This window comes from Gossypium hirsutum, chromosome D11, assembly GCF_007990345.1.
Source record: "Gossypium hirsutum isolate 1008001.06 chromosome D11, Gossypium_hirsutum_v2.1, whole genome shotgun sequence".
Lineage (NCBI taxonomy): Eukaryota > Viridiplantae > Streptophyta > Magnoliopsida > Malvales > Malvaceae > Gossypium > Gossypium hirsutum.
Window position 1 is genome coordinate 57,941,808 of NC_053447.1, and position 20,649 is coordinate 57,962,456.

Here is a 20,649-nt window from a genome sequence, read left to right on the forward strand (position 1 = left end):
ATAGTGGTTTCGGGGCCAAAAATCCGACGAGTAAGCGAGTCAAATATGGTTTTAAAAAGGTTTTTGATTTGGTAATTTATGCTATTCGAATGATTAATTAAGTTCAACTGGTAAGACCCTAAAGTCAAGTGGTTTTAGAAAATGATGTATCGGGACCTCGTTTCTATAAACTGAGCTATAAATATTTTTATAAATATTTACGGAGTGTTATTAAGGTTTTATTAAAGTTTCGTTAATAAATTTTAATGTTTAAAATGTTAAGTAGGTGAAAAGGACTAAATTGAAAAAGGTGCAAAAGTTGAATGCTATTAGTTAAATGTATCTTATTGCTATGAAAAGGTAAATTCATGGAATTGGATGGTAATTGCACCATATTTAATGTTAGTGGATATTCATAGGAAGATTGCATGGTAAATCTTGTAAATGTCAAAAGTTATAATATTAATTAATTAATACAAACTAAAATAACTTAAACTAAAATTATCATCTTCTTCATTCTTTAATTGCTTCAACCGAATGGCTATGACAGGTGAAGGAAAACCATTCAGCCAATTCATTTTGGGGTGCTTGATTAAGATCGAGTGGAAAACTGAGGAGAATGAAAAATTACCAAAAAGCCCCTGTACTTCGACATTTCTACGATTTGGCCAGGTAAGTTCGTATAGTTAAAATTTAACATTTATATAAATTGGTGATTGGTATTACATGATATAAAAAATATATATTCTATTGTTGGAAATGAATCATTATCTGAGTTATAATATTGAATTTGATGTTTGGTTTGAATTGAAGGCGAGATAGAGTACAATCGTATTTTGGTGTATTACGGGGGTTTAGAGTGGAGATGGTATTGGAGGGAGGTATTTGTATATTACCCAAGTAAACCGAGGTTCAACATTTGTTGCGAAATCTCGCGTTATACTTTCTGTTCGGTGTGTTTCGGGTGGATCAGCTCTTATGAGTTTCTGTTCAGCTCTTATGAGCTTCTGTTGGCGTGTTTCGAGTGGACCAGCTATTATGAGCTTCTGTTTGGCGTATTTAAGTTGGATCAGCTCTTATAAGCTTATGTCTGGTGTGTTCAGTCTATCTAACGATGTACTTTTATTCATAAGTCGTTCTTCGAATGGAAAATCTCTGTAAGGAACACATTTGGTTACTTTTATGTTTATACTTTGTACTATGCAGATGAGATAAGTAAGAAAATGAATGAAAAAGGTAATGTTAAATGAAAGTATATTTATGTTCATGAATTTGATGATTTCAAATGATGTTATTCATGTATATCTCTTACCTTATGTTATTTCAAGGGGTTTATGAGTTGATGCACTAACTTGTATATTGATGATGATATATATTTAGGCTTGTGTCAAGCTTGTGTAATTGATTGATGTTTATGCTTATGTCTTGTATTATACAAATGATACGAGTAAGGATCTGTAATAAAATGATAGGTTCATAATGGGGATATAATATGATAATGTAAATGGATTGATGAGTTAAAGGGCTTACTTATATGTGTGAAATTTACTTGGGCTATGGATGCATTTATTTAGGTCGTGAATAAATACACTACTTCGTGAGTTGATAATATTATTTTAAGCTAAAGTAAGTAAATGAAAGGTTTCAAAGTCTTATAAAAAGGGTTAATGACTGTGTAAAAGGTTTTATAAAATTCTTCCATGCTAGGGATGATAAATATACGTGGCATTGATGGACTTACTCTTTTGTGAATTAATGTTTATGGTTTGATAAATCTTATAGCATTAGTATAGGTTTATGTTCACCTATAAAGTTCTTTATTGAAATGAAATGTTATGTATAATTTTATACGAGCTTACTAAGCATTCATTGCTTATGTAGTTATTTTTCCTATCCTTTACAAATTATTGGAAGCTCGATCGGGTTGGAAGCTGTTTGGAGTTTATCACACTATCTAACGATTATATCAATAGAATTTGTTGTTTTGGTCATGGTTATAATGGCATGTATAGGTGGATTTATGTCTAATGTTTAGTTAATGATTTTGACATGTGGTCAATTATGGTATAATTTGATATGGAATTAAGCTATATATATATGGACGAGTTATGATCATATATATATAAGATAGGTATGTGTGTATTTGAGATGCATGGAAATAATGATTCAAATGATAAGTTATATTGACATGGTATATGTCAAGTATGGTATGCTTAAACATGCACATGTTCAGGTATGTTTGGAATGACCATATTTGGTATGTTTATATGGGTTTAACTGGAGTTATGCTTTTAGTTAGATTTGAACTATTTGTAATAGTATAAATCTGGTCAATCTATGATGAGTTTTGAAATGGAAAATGAATTAAGTGTTGATGAATGGAACATGTTAAGCACATGTATATATTTAGATAAATTGTATGTTTGCATTTGAGGTGCGTATATGGCATATTGTTTGAATGGAATTTGGTATTTGATTTGGTCTTATTATGCATGTTTTAGGTATGTTTTGAAGCTTGATTTTATGTGCAGATGACTTGTAGGTGTGAGCTTGATTTGGGTGAAAGAACTGGCTTGAAAATGAACTATTTCTTGTCCACATGGCCTAAGACACGGGCGTATTTCTTAGCCGTGTGTCCCCTGTAGGTGTCAAAGGTTTGCAAGTCAGACAGTTATAGGGCCTGGCACACGGGCGTGTGGCTTGGCCGTGTGACCCAAGTCAGAGAGTTACACGGGCTGGGACACAGACGTGTGTCTCAGCCGTGTACCCCTACAGTTCAAATTTTTTGACTTTTTCCTAAACTTTCTGATTATTTCTTAACAATTAGGCTAATTACTCATTCTTTTTATAATTTTACAATTTTACCAATTAGAAGTTCAGGATATGACAACTCTCCCCCCTTTAAAAGAAATTTTGGCATCAAAATTTACCTGATTGGAACTGATGAGGATACTATTGACGAATCGAGTCCTCTTGTTCCCAAGTGGCTTCTTCAGTGCCATGGTTCCACCAAAGAATTTTAACCAGTGGGATCTATTTTCTTCTAAGAACCTTTAACTCTCTATCCAAAATCTACATTGGCTCTTCCTCAAAGGATAAGTCTAGTCTAACCTCAATCCTCAATTGGGATAATGTGAGAAGGGTCTAACTGATAACGTCTCAGCATCAATATGTGGAACACATCATGAATACAGTCCAACTTAGGAGGCAAGTCCGCCTGATAAGCCATCAGTCCAATTTGTTTAAGAATCTGATAAGGTTCAATAAATCTAGGGCTCAACTTGCCATTCCGCCCAAATCTCAAAACTTTTTTCCATAGAGATACTTTCAAGAAAACCCGACCACCGACACTAAACTCAATTTCCTTTCGCTTTAGATCTGCATAACACTTTTTCCTGTCAAAAGCCACTTCCAATCTATTCTGAATTAGTTTGACAGTACTTTCAGGCTCTTGAACCAACTTTGGACCCAAAACCTTTTTCTTGCCCAACGTAGTTAAACACAAAAGAGTATGACACTTATAACCATTTAAAGCCTCATAAGGTGCATTTGTATGCTTGATTGAAAACTATTGTTGTAAGCGAATTAAGCTAACAGTAAATGCTTCTCCCATGTACCTCGAAACTTAATCACACAGCTCCTTAACATATCCTCCAAAACCTGGATAACCCGTTCGGATTGTTCATCTGCCTGTTGATGGAATTCTGTATTGAAGTACAAATGAGTACCTAGTGCCTCATGGAATTTCTTCCAAAATCGAGGTGTGAAATGTGGATCCCAATCTGAAATAATTAATACAGACATCTCATACAGTCTTACTATCTTGGACATGTATAACTTAGCTTACCTTTATGGGGAATAGTCTGTTCGAACCGATAGTAAGTGAGCTGACTTCGCCAATCTATTCACAAAAATCCATATTGAATCTTTCTTAGTAGGTGTCAAAGGCAACCCACTAACAAAGTCCATAGTGACTCTCTCCCATTTCCATTGCGGAATCTTAATTGGCTGCAACAAACCAGAAGGAAACTAATGCTCAGCCTTTACTTGCTGACCAGTCAGGCCCTTAGATACAAAATTAGTTACGTCTCGCTTTAGTCTAGGCTACCAATATTACTCTCTCAAATTCTGATACATTTTATTACCCCAGGATTCATAGTGTATAGGCTATTATACGCTTCCCGAAGGATGGACTGTCTCAAATCTGAATTATTTGGCACACAGTATCTTCCTCTGAAACACAGAATTCCCTCAGGATTCAACCTGAAATCTTTTATCCTACCCTTTTCAATCTGTTTAAACTAAGGCAACAAGGATACATCCAAAGGCTGCTTAACCTTTATCTCACTAACCCATTTAGGCTTCGCTAATAACTAAGCCAAAAAACCACCATCCTTAGACAAACTCAATCTTGTGAACATAGCCTAAAGCTTAGTCATTGATCTTCTTCTTAGAGCATCAACCATAACATTGACTTTACTAGAATGATACTCGATAGTGCAGTCATAGTCCTTCAATAGTTCAATCCATCTTCACTATCTTAAGTTTAACTCTTTATGGATGATGAGATATTTGAGACTTTTGTGATCTGTGTAGATAGTACGACTCTTGTGATATGTGTAGATAGTACACTTCTCACCATATAGGTAATCTCTCCATATCTTAAGAGCAAACACTACAACTACCAACTCCAAATCATGAGTCAGATAATTGCACTGATGCAAATTAAGTTGTCTCGAGGCATAGGTTACCACTTTAAAATCTTGCATCAGTATACAACTGAGACCAGTGTAGGATGCATCACTATACACAACATAGTCCTTCCCAGATTCTGGCTGAATAAAAACTAGAGCTTGAGTCAACACAGATTTCAATTTCTCAAAGTTGACTTGTTCATCCGACCACTTAAAACGAGTTTTCTTCCTTAATGACTTAGTTAAGAGAGCAGCTGTAACACCCCTAACCCATATCCATCGTCAGATTAAGGTTATGGATCATTATTGAACAATCGAAACAATATTCAAATCATAACATTTAATAAATTAATCTCATTCAAAACATATCACACATATGCATTTAGTCTCTAAACAAGCATTTGAGGCCCTAAAAATAAATTAGAAGGAATTCGAGACTAATTCGAGACAAAATTTTTTTTTAAGAAAAAGTTGCAAAAATTTGAAAACAGGGGTCACACGGCCATATCCCAGGCCGTGTAACAATCGAACAAAGGGACACACGGCTGTATCCCATCCCGTGTCTTTACCTGTGTAACTGACTAAGTAGGGTCACATGACCGTGTAACTCTCTGACTTTCTACACACGGCTGTCTAATTCATTGACTTTGAGCACTAGGAATTTACAGGTGACACACAGTTGTGTCACTAGGCTGTGTGTGTCATATAGCCATGTGATAGCTCGTGTCTCAGGCCGTGTGATCCATAATTTGACCCTAAAACAAGCCAATTCAAGGCCAAAATACACCAAACCATTCATCCCATTTGTGCACACATTCATAAGACTTAAACATCATTCAAACTTATCTAAACATAACATTTCAAACATCCTAATTCATCCAACCGATATGCCATTCAAAGGCACCACATTTATACCAACACATCAATAACCAAAACAAGTTAATATAACCATACCTCAAGCGGAAAACCTAGTTCATTTATCTACCAAAAGATATCACAAATGACCATTTACATGCCGTCACAAACATGCCAAAAGGTCTTATATACAAGCACTTAAAAGTGACCAAAATGACGTAACTTGTTAAGGCATTAAATTTCAATAAACCAAACATAAACTTCAAAGCATTTGCATACTAAAAACATCCATTACACATTCATGAACGACCATTACAAAAGATCCTGTACATGCCATTATTAGCCTTGGCCAAAATACTTAAAAACTACTGAAATTATTGCTGGATAGTGTAATAGGTCTCCAACAAGTTTCCAACTGATCAAGCTTCCAATAATCTATAAAACAAAGGAAAGTAACTATGTAAGAAAATAATGCTTAATAAACTCATATAAACTCAAACAAAACTTACCATTTCATTAGCACAATTTATAGAATAAGTATAATGTCATTACCAAGACCATAAGCTTAGTAAAATCCTATACAAGCATCATCAAACTCACAAATTAGTAAGTTCATCAACGATACATATGAATTCAACCATAATATAAATAGACTTTCATATGCACATAATTTATTACATTAGCCTTTTCATATATCAGGATTCAATATCCCATTATGTACTTACCATGCCTTTCCTTTTCTTAGCCGTTGAACCATTTGGAATTACATCGGATACCCAGGAATGCTCACATAAAGTGTGCCTTTCCATATAACCGTAACCTTTCTTTTTCAGTAGTGCTCCATGAGTTGTGGGTCGGAATGTTAGTTATAAGATGCTGCTCACATGAGCTGTGGAGAATCTTTAACAAATGCAGGATCTTAGCCATTGGTAGGGCATTCAAGACCAGCACCCGAAATATGGAATCCCAAATGACGTGTCATTCGTATCCTAAGAATTCTTAAAGTTCAAACGGAACTCATTATCCGTCAATTAATTATAGCATCGGTACATGTATGTTCAAGTCCATTTATGACTAACACAATTTAATAGATAGTCAATTTAATGAACATTAATACAATTACAATTCATACGAACTTCCCTCGGTAACTAAGGTCGTAGAAGTAGAGTTACAAACTAATACGAAGCTTTAGCTTTTCCTCGATTTAAGTCTAGTTGTTGTTTGTCTTGATCTAAATAGATAATTTCATTCAATTAAGTACTTCAGGTATTCAATTTAATCCATAATTCATATATATGCAATATTATAAAATTACCCCTAATCTTTTAACTTTTCACAATTTAGTCCTTATGCTCATAACTTGAATATTAATCATTTTAACCTAAATCCATATTAACCAATGCTATAAGGAACCTTGAAACAATACATAATTACCAAAAATTCACAACAAAACCCATGGATTTACACTTTCAACAAATTAGTCCTTAATCCAAAATTCATAAAAAATCACTTAACAAAACAAGTTTGTTTAATAACTAAGATTAATAATCTATCAAATAACTTCACAAACACATCAATATCATTCATGGTAGGTCCTTAAACCTTTAACAGCTTTGCAAATTAACCCCTGGGCTAGCTAGATTAAGCTAAAACAATAACAAAAACATAAAATTACTAAAAACAGAACTAAAATTACTTACATGCAAGCCCTTCACTTAGCGGAACCCTAAAGCTTGAAAATGGCTATTTTCTTACCTTTAAAATTAGTGGAAAAGACAACAATAAATATAATACCATGTTTTAGTTTCTTTTGTTTTTAATTTATGTATTAAATTACCATTCTAACCTTTACTATTAACTATAGAAAACAACAAATTCATGTCCATATTTGTCCACTGACTCCTTTAATAGTATAATTACTATTTTAGTCCATTAGTTTAAGATTTCATTGCCATTTGACCCTTTTAAATAAATGAATTCAACTTTTAGACCTTTTATGATTTAGTCCTTTTAACCTAATTAACCATTTAAACTTCAAAATTTCTTAACGAAACTTTAATACAACCTTAATATAATCCCGTAGAAATTAAATAAATAATAAAATAACTCACTCGTTAGAATTGTGATCCCAAAACCACTATTTTCGACACCACAGAAAATAGATTGTTACAATAGTTATCAAGGAGAAACCCTCAAGAAACCTCCGATAATACCTCACCAAATAGAGGAAACTTCGAATTTCAGAAACAGTCTTAGGCTGCTTCTATTCTAGAATGGCTTCAATCTTTTTCGGATCTAGACAGATTCCCTTGGCGAATACCACATGCCCCAAAAAACATTACCTCATTCAACCAAAATTCGCACTTACTCAATTTAGCGAAGAGCTTCTTCTCACAGAGAATTTGCAGAAATATTCGTAGATGCTTGTCATGCTCAAATTCAATCTTAGAACAGACCAAAATATCATTGATGAACACAATGACGAACTGGTCGAGATACAACTAAAATGCCTGCTTCATTAAAACCATGAATGCAGTCAGAGAATTCGTAAGACTGAAAGGCATAACCAAGAACTCGTAATGGTCGTACCGAGTCCTGAATGTAGTCTTAGGAACATCGAATTCCTTTATTTTCAACTGATAATACCCATATCTCAAGTTGTTCTTAGAGAAAACCGTCGCCACTCAAAATTGATCAAATAGATTACCAATCCTAGGCAGTGGATACTTATTCTTCACTGTCAACTTGTTTAACTATCTATAATCAATGCACAGTCTTAGAGAGCCATCCTTCTTCCTAACAAATAGAAATGGAACACCCTATTATGAAACACTAGCTCTTATGAAACCCCGATCCAAAAGCTTTTGAAGTTTAACCTTTAACTCCTGATTTTCTTTCGGTGCCATGCGGTAGGGAGCAATAGACACCGGTGCCATTCTAGAAAACAAGTCGATTCTGAACTCAACCTTAAGATTTAGAGGTAACCTTAGCAGTTCCTCGAGAGAAATGTCAGGAAATTCCCTAGCAGTTTAGATTCTTTCTACAACTGAACTAGTAAGAGTTACTTTTCAAACATTGGCTAGAAATGCCTCAAACCCTTTTTAGACCAATTTCTCTTCTACCATAGCAGAGATCACATTAGATAAATAATCCTGACACTCCCTAACCATGATGATCTCTTTACCATCAGAAGTCTTCAATGTTACCCTCTTAGTAGCATTGTCCAAATTGACTTGATGGTCAACCAATGATCGTATTCAATGTTACCTACTCCGTTGTAACTATATTATAACAACGCCAAAAAATTGTAGGTAGCACAGTAGATATACAAGTTGTGCAAGTATAGATGTTGAACAAGTAATAAAGTGATGAGTGAGATCGTCTCCATAGGGATTAGATAGGTATAATTTGGCTGAGTTATTATAGTTAAGTTTGATTAATGCTAAAATAAAATAATAAGAAGAATGCAGTGGAAAAAGATGAAAATGATGATGTATAAAATGTGCAAAACAAAACAAATAAATGGAACAAGAATGCCACGACAAAATCACTACGAAAAAAGGTTGATGAACTTCAAATTTGATTAGGACGGCTGGGATTACCAATGAATCTACCTTCACTAACTATTAATGCCACAAAAAAGTTGTGAATACTCTACTACCCGATAGGTTTCTACTGTAGTCTGCTTCTCTCGAGAGAAAGACTGTAACATCCTGATTTTGGGCCTAGTCGGAACAGTGGTTGCGGAACCACAAATACGACATCAAAAAATTTATATTATTATTATTTTGATGTATAAAATATGATACTAAATTTTTGTGAAATTTTCATAAATAAATTTTATCGTTTGAGTGCTCAATTTGATAAAAAGGACTAAATCGCCTAATGAGCAAAACTTAAGGTCTAATTGATAAAGGCACTAAATAACTATAGATTTGAAAAGTATGAGCACTTGCAAGGTAATTATACCAATTGAAAAGTGAGGAGATGAAGATGGACATGTAGTAGGTGGATTTGGTGAAGTTATTAAAAGGTTAAATTGGTAAATAAGTTAATAGGTATAATAAGACAAAATAGCAAAAGCTATCATCTTTATTTTTCTTCTTCTTCAACCGTAATAGAGAAAAAAAATGGCAGCCATAGAATGGGATTCATTCAGCCAAGCTTTGGAGCTTGATAGGTGAGTGGTTTTTGCTCCATTTTTAATGATTTCTATGTTTTCAGAGTCGTGGTTACTCGATTTAGCTATCCCGTACCTTCATTTTCAAAACTGTTAAAGTTTGTGAATTTTTCCATTGATGATAAAGTCTGTATTTTGATAATTGATGATAGAAAATACATCCTTGTTGTTAGATAAACAACATTTGTAAAGTGATTTTTGATAGAAATGTCGATTAGGGGCTAAATTGAGAAATGTGATAAATTATGGTAAAAGTGCAAAAATGTGAAAAAGTGGGCGGTTGTAAGTATGATAAATATTCGAATAGGCATGGGTAGCAAAGAAATTGAATGAATTTCATTTTAGAAGCCGAAGGGCAAAAGTGTAAATATGAAAAAGTTTAGGGGTAAAAATATAATTTTACCAAAAATGTGAAATTGGGCTAATTTGAGTAGCATGATGAATAAATAAATTAAATGTGTTGTTATAGATCAAGGAAGATGAGATTCAGAATTAGATCGGGGGAAAAGTAAGATAATCAAGTAATTGACTTATTTCGTCGTTTCATATCGAGGTAAGTTTGTATGTAACTAATGTATCGTTTTTACTTATGTTATCATATTTTATTATGTTTTATGAAATGTGGCTGAATATTGAATGAAATTGACAAGTATTGAAAACTGAGAAATTTCTTAGTTGAACATTAGGAATAGAATAGGATACAAGTGACATGTCACTAGTGACTCAAGTGTGGTACTACGTGAAGGCCACTTTGTGAAGAAAGATAGCTTTGGTTACAGGTGTGGTACTATGTGATGGCCACTCTGTGAAGAAGGTAGCTTTGGCTACAATGGTGGAACAATGTGCAATTATGATCGTATTATCTTGAGAACATATTGTGAGGATTGGTAAAAACATGTTAATAAATTGCTTATTATTTACATACCAACTTACTAAGCTATATAGTTTACCCCCTTCCTTTTCTTTTCTTATAGTGTCACAGATACTAGTTCGGGTTGGAGATCGTCGAAAATTCTATCACACTATCAAGCTATTGATCGGTATCATTGTTTTCAAGCATTTTAAGTTTATGGCATGTATAGGGTCTCAGTCATTTTGTGTATAAATAGTTTTAAATTGAATGAAATTTTATGGCCCAGTTTTGTATGAATGCATGTGTTTGAGTCTGGTAACGCCTCGTACCCGGTTCCGGCGTCAAGCACGGGTAATGGGTGTTACATTTAGTGGTATCAGACCTACGGTTTAGTCTATTCTCAGACTAATGTAGCGTATGTGAGTCTAGCTACATGCCATTTTACTACTCGTGATAGTGTGATATCTCCCAGCTCTAACGAAATTGTTTTGTTAGGACATAGATGACTTCCAACCGAGCTGTTCTCAGTAATGCTAAAAAATGATATTGAGATGATTGAAATGTATTTATGATGAGACTAAACTTAGAAAGGTATGAATAGATGTTCATGATAAGTATGTGTTAATGTACGAAGTGAGATAACCATGAGTTGAGAAATGTGGAAACGTAGAATAAAATGAAAGTTTATATGGTGATAAGTATGTTATGTGCTCAACATATTTGATTAAGTGAATATGGTAAGCAAATTTACTCAAATAGATGAAATGTGTGTTTATGTACACTTGCTTGAATAAGTGTAATTAGTATGTTCATATGGTAGAATCTTATGTTTAATTGTTAAATTAGAGATAATATGATTTTTTGTTTTATTTATTTGTTATTGAACCATGAATATTATAATAGTATGAAAATTGAATTGGAAGATCAAATTGAGTAGAATGCAGGAAATCAGTACAATCGTTCAATGAAGAATTGACGGATAAGACCATGGGTGGACCATGAGAAAGTTTGGAATGTAAGACCATAGCTGGGCTATGGCATTGTGATTTCGTGTAAGACCATGTCTGGAACGTGACATCGATGTGAGACTTTGTGTAAGACCTTAGTTGGACTATGGCATCGAGTGAATGACGTACTTAAACCCGTAAGGCATTCTCTAATTTGAAAAATGCCGGTAAGTAAGATGGAAGCCAAGTGTTGGAATTTAATTAAATATTAATATTGAGCTCAAGTGAGTAAATTCATTGTGTGAAATTGTGGATGATAGAAAACATTCGTATAATAAATGGATGTTTTAATTTGCTTGGAATGAACTATGTGATTATGATGGTATTACATTAGTGATGAATGCTAAGTCATATGTATGTATTTATGATAGTTAAGTTAGAGGCTTTACGACCTCACCCCCTTACCAGTGTTGCTTTATGATGAAATTTTAAGAGAATCATGTTGAATAAGTTCATAAGTGTGAACTAAAGAGTTCAGTGGTGAAATAATTAGTAATGCAAACAGAGTTGAGTATAGTGTGACAAATGAACTCAGTTTTAAAAGAAATAAAAGAATTTTTTAAAGATTATACAAATTATGCAATGTCACGGTTAAAGAAGAAGTTAAATTCGATGAGACAAAATATTCAGGTATGATACCTAAAGAATGTATGTATTAACTAAAAGTTCTTCTGAATTGATTTCTGTTAGTGATGGAATAATGAGAAATCAATGGTATTAGAGGTAGACAGTGGAATAATGTTTGAATTGTAAAGACAGTAAATTATAGTGCAGAGAAAAATGCTTTATTTTCGGATTTTCTCTGAGATATTATTTATCCATACAGTTAAGATGACAGCCTTATTATGGCACTATGGTTTTAATCCATGTGATGGTTATGGCTTCAGGGTGGTTCAAAGCTTCGTTGATTAATAATTGAAAATTCATAATTTGAGCAGAAAGTGAAAGTAATTCATCACAATTAGAAGCAATTTCAGATTGACAGAAAATATATACAGACTTGATACGTAAAATAGTTGAATTTAAGATAACGAACTAAATGTTTGTGAAAGTATTGCTGTGGAAATAGAAATTCTCGATTTAGTTATAAAGAAAAGTTGGAATTTAGTTTGATTTGATGAAAAGTGAAGAACAGATCAAAATCTTAACTTGCGAGATCAAAGAATGGAGAATCTAAGGTTATGTGAGAAATTGATAAGGCACAGAGAAGACAAATCTCAAATCTAGATTCTGGTAAGGTTTTCGAAGACGAAAATCCATAAGGGGGAGAATTGTAACATCCTGATTTTGGGCCTAGTCAGAACAGTGGTTGGAGAACCACAGATCTGACATGGAAAAATTTATATTATTATTATTTTGATTTCTACAATATGATACTAAATTTGTGTGAAATTTTCATAAAGAAATTTTATCGTTTGAGTGCTCAATTTGATAAAAAGGACTAAATCGCCTAATGAGCAAAACTTGAGGTCTAATTGATAAAGGCACTAAATAACTATAGATTTGAAAAGTATGAGCACTTGCAAAGTAATTATACCAATTGAAAAGTGAGGAGATGAAGATGGACATGTAGTAGGTGGATTTGGTGAAGTTATTAAAAGGTTAAATTGGTAAATAAGTTAATAGGTATAATAAGACAAAATAGCAAAAGCTATCATCTTTATTTTTATTTGTCTGCAACCGTAATAGAGAACAAAATGGCAGCCATAGAATGGGTTTCATTTGACCAAGCTTTGGAGCTTGATAGGTGAGTGGTTTTTGCCCTGTTTTTAATGATTTCTATGTTTTCGGAGTCGTGGTAACTCGATTTAGCTATCTCGTACCTTCATTTTCAAAATTGTTAAAGTTTGTGAATTTTTCCATTTTTGATAAAGTGTGTATTTTGATAACTGATGATAGAAAATACATCATTGTTGTTAGATAAACAACATTTGTAAAGTGATTTTTGATAGAAATGTCGATTAGGGACTAAACTGAAAAATGTGATAAATTGTGTGGTAAAAGTGTAAATATGTGAAAAATATGGGCTGCTGTAAGTATGATAAATATTCTACTAGGCATGGGTAGCAAATAAATTGAATGAATATCATTTTAGGAGCCCATGGGCAAAAGTGTAAATATGACTAAGTTTAGGGGTAAATATATAATTTTACCAAAAATGTGAAATTGGGCTAATTTGAGTAGCATGATGAATAAATAAATTAAATGTGTTGTTATAGATCAAGGAAGATGAGATTCGGAATTAGATCGGGGGAAAAGCAAGATAATCGAGTAATTGACTTATTTCTTCGTTTCATGTCGAGTTAAGTTTGTATGTAAATAATGCATCGTTTTTACTTACATTATCGTATTTTATTATGTTTTATGAAATGTGGCTGAATATTGAATGAAATTGACAAGTATCGAAAAGTGAGAAATTTCCCAGTTGAACATTAGGAATAGAATAGGATACAAGTGACATGTCACTAGTGACTTAAATGTGGTACTATGTGAAGGCCACTTTGTGAAGAAAGATAGCTTTGGTCACAAGTGTGGTACTATGTGAAGACCACTTTGTGAAGAAGGTAGCTTTGGCTACAAGGGTGGAACTATGTGCAATTATGATCGTATTATCTTGAGAACATATTGTGAGGATTGGTAAAATCATGTTAATAAATTGCTTATTATTTACATATCAACTTACTAAGCTATATAGTTTACTTCTTTCCTTTTCTTTTCCTATAGTGTCACAGATACTAGCTTGGGTTGGAGATCGTCGGAGATTCTATCACACTATCAAGCTATTGATCGGTATCAATGTTTTAAAGTATTTTAAGTTTATGGCATGGATAGAGACTCAGTCATTTTGTGTATAAATAGTTTTAAATTGAATGAAATTTTATGGCTCGATTTTGTATGAATGCATGTGTTTCAGTCCGGTAATGCCTCGTACCCTGTTCCAGCGTCGAGCACGAGTAAGGGGTGTTATAAAGACCTTGGGTTACCTCCCAATATGTCTGTAGGCTTTGAATTAGACTACCACTAATATTTCCTACCTTCTTTCGTATGAAGCAAGGCTCTATGTTTAGAGGTTGCTACAGAGAAGTAATTAATTATTCACTCATATTATCCAACCCCTATCTAGTTAACCTAACCCTATCGAAATTACGTTATCTTTATAAGCCTACCATACATTTGTCAATTTATAGCCTGCATATAACATGAAATGCCATTGAATAAAACAGTAGAACAAATCAAACTTAAACTTTAAACATTAATAGAAATAAAGGTTTCATCAAAGTAATCCCAATCCTAAGAGATTTAGCTAATGGTTGGGAAAATCAAGTTTGAGTTTAATAACCAGCATCACTAATAACAAATAAGCTTTAAACGAAGTATGGTAAGAAAAAAAGAGGAAATCTAAGATGTTATCTTTCGCCTATCTAGCTTTAAACACAGAAAGTGCAATGTCTTGCGGCTGCCAAAGATTATTGCAGTCGTTTTTTCCTTCTTTTGTCGCCCTTATTCCTAGTCCCCCACCCCATACTCTCTATTTCATCCAAGGCTGCTATCCCCGTCTGCTCTAGGCTGTCTCTTTAATTAGGGTTCCCTGCTTGGCTTTTATAAGTTTCACCTTCTAGGGTAGGTCCATCATCCCACGTTCCTTCCTTTATTTTACAGGTAGATATATCTGGTACACGTATATGTAGGGCCAATAGCTATACGTGTTAAGTACTGACTAGGCATCTTTCCAGTATTGACATGACATTTTTGTTGGCAAATTGTCCATACATTGCCACGGAAAACCTTCAACCTTCGGTCTTTTCTTTTCTACAGTCTGCACTTGTCAAACAATCACCAAATAGATTGCTCCCACAAGAAGTTAAACGCAACATGTAATAACAATCATGCGCAATACAAGCTCAATGCAATACATTAAAAGTGCCAACGCAGTATCCTAAAATGCAACTAAAAACACTGAAGTACATGCAATTAACTAAATCTAAGGGCATGAAATATAAATCTTTTCAATAGTTATCATCTATATCCTCCAGAATAGTCTCGGTAGTTTCCATACAGTGTTCAGCCACTGTAGTGGTTGTTCCAACAACACCCCAAACAAATCAGCCCCATTAGATCATAGCATCTCAGTACAATTCCAGTTCCAGTTTAGGCTTACGATACCCAACTCCAACTTGGGATACAACATCTCCAATTCCCTGATTATTACCCTCAGTGGTAGGCATTTCAATAGTCTCCCTAGTGTCAAGATTGGGCATGTTTCCCAAAGAAGATAGCTCAGCTTGAGCCACTCGATGGTGCCTTCTACGAGCTCATGTTCCACGAGCAATCATTTTAGTATCTCAATTTACACTTATAAGTCTTATCTATGATTTCAAAAAGACATAAACACTTAGTTATTTTCTTGTATTTTCAATTTGTAAAGTCTTAAAAATTTATGCAATTTAGTCCTAGTGTTTTTCCACAGTGTGATAGTAGTAGTTCTAATGAAAACAACATTAGAGTCTCGGAGTTTAAATTTTTTTATTTTGAAAAAATTTCAAATAAAACACCGTGGCAAGCTTTTCCCAAAATACCCCATTTTCGAAAATATTTAGGCAAACACATAATTGTTTTTGCAGGCCGAGTTATTTAACAGGGCTCTAATACCATCAAATGTAACCTCCCAAACCTGACCTAGACATTATGGCCGTATTCTAAAGGTTACATTAGCCATCGAAATGGCCAAGTAAAAATTTTTGGTTCAAAAATCGCTATTTTGCTCAATTTTTGGAAAACTTAGCGCGGTTGCATTAGGTTTGTGAAAACAATAGTTCGTTAGGTCATCTATAATTTAAGTTCAATTTATTAGAAGGTCGTGTTGTTTGAAATAGAACTCAATTGGTTCCGTCTGTAAACCTTATAAAAACTTCGTATTTCCAATTTGCAGCAGAAAAAGTGTTGCATTCTATTTTTGTAAGAAAATCCATATTTTAAGTCATGTTAAGCTAATTATTAAGTTTGTTTAGTTCCTATCAAAATAACTCATGTATGCAAAATCCCAATTAAAAAATAACCCGTACCACGGTCCATACTTAAATACAATTTACAGTGCCAAAGTAATAAAAAATAAATTAAGTAAAATTTGATATAGTTTGTTGTGTGAAAAATGGAGATGAGACCTCTAAATGTCGAGTCCGGTCCTATTCTTGAGGGTTATCTATAAATAGTAAACTGGGGGTGAGCTTAAAAAGCTCAGTATGAGTCTAAGAAAAAATAAACATTCAATCAATCAAGAGGCAAACAATTATTATAACAATTCATATAATTCATCAGGGCATATTTAACTTTTGTATATGACATGCTCAATGGTACAATGCAATAGTCTTACCTATCAATAAACTAAACACCACGTGTTTCCCAGAACCTGTCATCTGAATACCAAAACAATAAGAGCCGAAGCTCGATGTAGATAACCCACTAGTAATAGTATGCAGTTAAAACTGCCAGTAGAATGCAGACAACATGTCAATAAGATGTGATAAGTCACCAGTACTGCAAAATACTCTGAGGTGCAGTATACTGACTAACCAATGTTGCGGATAAACTGCCAACAGTCCACAAAACTCGTCTATCACCCAATCAGTATCCAAGCCCCATGTAATGCAATATGACATACTTTCAATGAGGCAAATCACACTTTTTGATATCAATCTCAATTCGGTGGCATGCTTACATACTTTAAATTTATCGGTAATGGTAGCATACTTTTATGCTTTCAAAATTAACTATTGGAAATCATCCATATTTATAAAAAGTCAAAGATATGGGTATAAAAAAGATATGGGTATCAAAATATGAGATTTAAGGCACCAAAAGTGGGATTGAGATTTGGCATAAGATAATTGCAATTTTGATCCCTAAACCTCAACTATAAATGGGCCTAACCATTTCTCTTCTTTATTATCCCAAATTTTCCATTCTCTACTTAAGGCATTGTTTTCTATCTCTCTCTCTTTGTAAATTGTCACTTGTATTTTGGAGTGAAATATATTTGGTAGTGCCCGAGGACGTAGGCAAAATTTGCTGAACCTCGTTAAATTCTTGTGTTCATTATTGTATTATTCTGCATGAATTGTGAGTGTGATTGTAGTGATTTATTGTGCTATTAAATTACGATTGAGGGATATTCTGGCTAGGAAAGACCTGGTACTTAAGCGATCCTTGTGATCCACCTCTCTTTCCTGGGAATTGAACTTAGTGTGATTTTTTAGTACAATAATTTTACTCTTTTACATGCTTCCGCACAACAATTGGTATTATATCTAGATCCGTACTTGGGGAATACGATCGTTCACGGCACTGTTCACGTACAATAGTTGGGATTGAGGAGAAAAATGGAAAAGGCATCGTCATCAGCAAAGACTATTGTGACCAATGCAAAATTTGAAATAGAGAAATTTGATGGTACCAATAACTTTAGTATGTGGCAATGTGAGATCTTGGATGTCATATGTCAGCAAGAGCTGGATATAGCCCTTGAAGAAAAACCTGAAAAGATGGATGACAAGGAGTGGGCCAAGATCAATAGACAGGCATGTGGAACAATTTGCCTATGTTTGGCCAAAGAGCAGAAGTACTCTGTCATGACGGAGACATCAGCGAAGAAGTTGTGGGATACACTGGAAGAAAAGTTTCTAACAAAAAGTCTTGAAAATAGGCTTTATATGAAAAAGAAACTTTATAGATTCACGTAAGCACCCGGTATGTCGATGAATGACCATGTGAACTCATTCAATAAAATTTTAGCAGACTTGCTAAATTTGGATGAGAAATTTGAAGATGAAGACAAGGCATTACTGTTGTTGAATTCTCTTCCTGATGAATATGATCATTGTCGAAACCATTTTTATTTTGAAAAAATAAAAATTAGTATTGGCTTAAAAAATGAAAAATGGGAGTCACCACCAATCTTTTATTGAGGTGTATTGGATCACCTAAAAACGAATTTGGTCTACGAGTTTTAGAAAAACGGATCCGAGAGTCAGTTACGTACGAGGAAGGATTAGCACCCTCGTAATGCCCAAAAATTGGTACCTAGTTGATTAATTAGTGTCTTAATGTCAAGAGTTGAAAAATACGATCCTTAGTAAAAACTTATATAAAACAAGTTACTCATTAAGACTCTCTCATTCTGGAGAAAGAAAATGTCACACCCAATGAGTTAGGGCACGATATTCTATTTCCTCAAAAATGAGCTAGTCCAAAAGACTCGTGTAATAAAATTTAAAAGGATATTCAATTTTTTAAGTCATATGAAGAAATCGCAGCCCAATACATTAGGGCACAATTTCTGAACATTCTAAACATTGAATATTGCCTTTATTATTTTTTAGAAAAATCTTTATCTCGAGAAATCAACGTGTCACATCCAATGCGTTAGGACACAACATATTGAATTCCCAACAACGAGCTTTTATTTTATTTTTGATTAAAGAGCATTCTCGATTATTAGATTCAACGAAGAAAATTGGAACCCAATACATTAGGGCTCAATCCTTTCGAAGATCCTAAATACGAGTATTGCCTTTATTTTTGAAGTTTTCTATTTTCATAAATTTGAGTAAAATCGATATAATGTTACATTAGATGTATAAATACCGCATTAATAAATGACAATTATGAATATGATAATATGAGCATAAGTAATACAAGCAATAGCAACAAAATAAAATAAATGAAACGACAAATCAACATCGTGCAACATAACAAATATGTAGGTGGATAAAAATTAAAACATTCTTTTAAAAATAATAACAAAATGTAAATAAGTAATTGAATAAAGAAAATGAATAAAATTATAAACATAAAAAAATATAAGTATATATATGCATATAAAAAATATATATAAGTATGTATTAATGCATTTACGAAAAATGAAAAAAAAAGATATATATATAAAATTATAAAATATGTCTAAAAAATATAAGTATATATATATGTACATATATAAGTTATAAAAATAGATATGTATGTATATATAGATTATGAAAATAATGATTACATATATAAGTTATAAAAATAGAAATAATGATTACATTATTGAAATTAATTATTTCCCTAAAAAATAACAAAAAGGACTAATTTGAACTGGAGATAGAAATTTGAGGGAAAATCCACAAATAAATGAAGACTAAAGGGCCATATTGAACACGCGAAGAACATAGAGGGGTTGGAAAGGAAATTCTCCCTTCTCCTCTAAAACGGTACCGTTCAAATAAGAATAAATTGAAATTGAAAATAAATTAAAGGGGCAAATTTAAAAATAAAAGAAAACTCAATTGAAAGAACATTAGAAAGCGGAGGGGCTAAAAGCGCAATTTACCCCTCCGCATAAAAACATGCGGATCCTACCTGGGTCGGGTCGGTCTCCCCAAAACGACGCCTGTTTGGCTCCTGAGGAGGCCAAATGAAACGGTGTCGTTTCACTAGGCTATTTAAGCCAAAAAACCTTCAAAAAATTTTCATTTTTTCCTCAAAAAAAAAAAAACATAAAACACTCTCCCCTCCCCTCTTCTCCTCTGAGCACCGGTCCAAAGTCCGGTGAAGGAGCCATCGCATCAGTCGTCGGTCTCAGATGACGACGCTACCGTGTGAGATGGCCGAAAAAGTAGAAAACCTCTGACCCGGTCTTTTCAAACCCCCTAAACCCGAATCTTGGTTAAAAATCCCCAAAATATCAACAAAAACTGCGAAAAAACCCAAGAAACCTTTCGGTTTCCGGCCATCTATCCTCGGAGGTGGCTCCCTCGGTCGTTCCAGCAGTGTTTCAGAACCGAACGAAGGTGAGTTCCTTCGCCTTTTCTTTCTTATTTTATTTCCATATGTAGGAAAAATAAAAATAAAAATAAAAAAGAAAATAAATAACGAAACGAAGCAAAAAAGATATCAACCTTCGTTTTTTTTGATTGATTCTTTGTTTGTATTCTCATTCGCTTTTTTGTGAAATACTACCTTTTTTTTATTGATTTCCCCATGTCCTTTTTACAATATTTTAATGGCTTTTTATAGCGGTAATGAAAACAAGAAAATAAAGAGAAA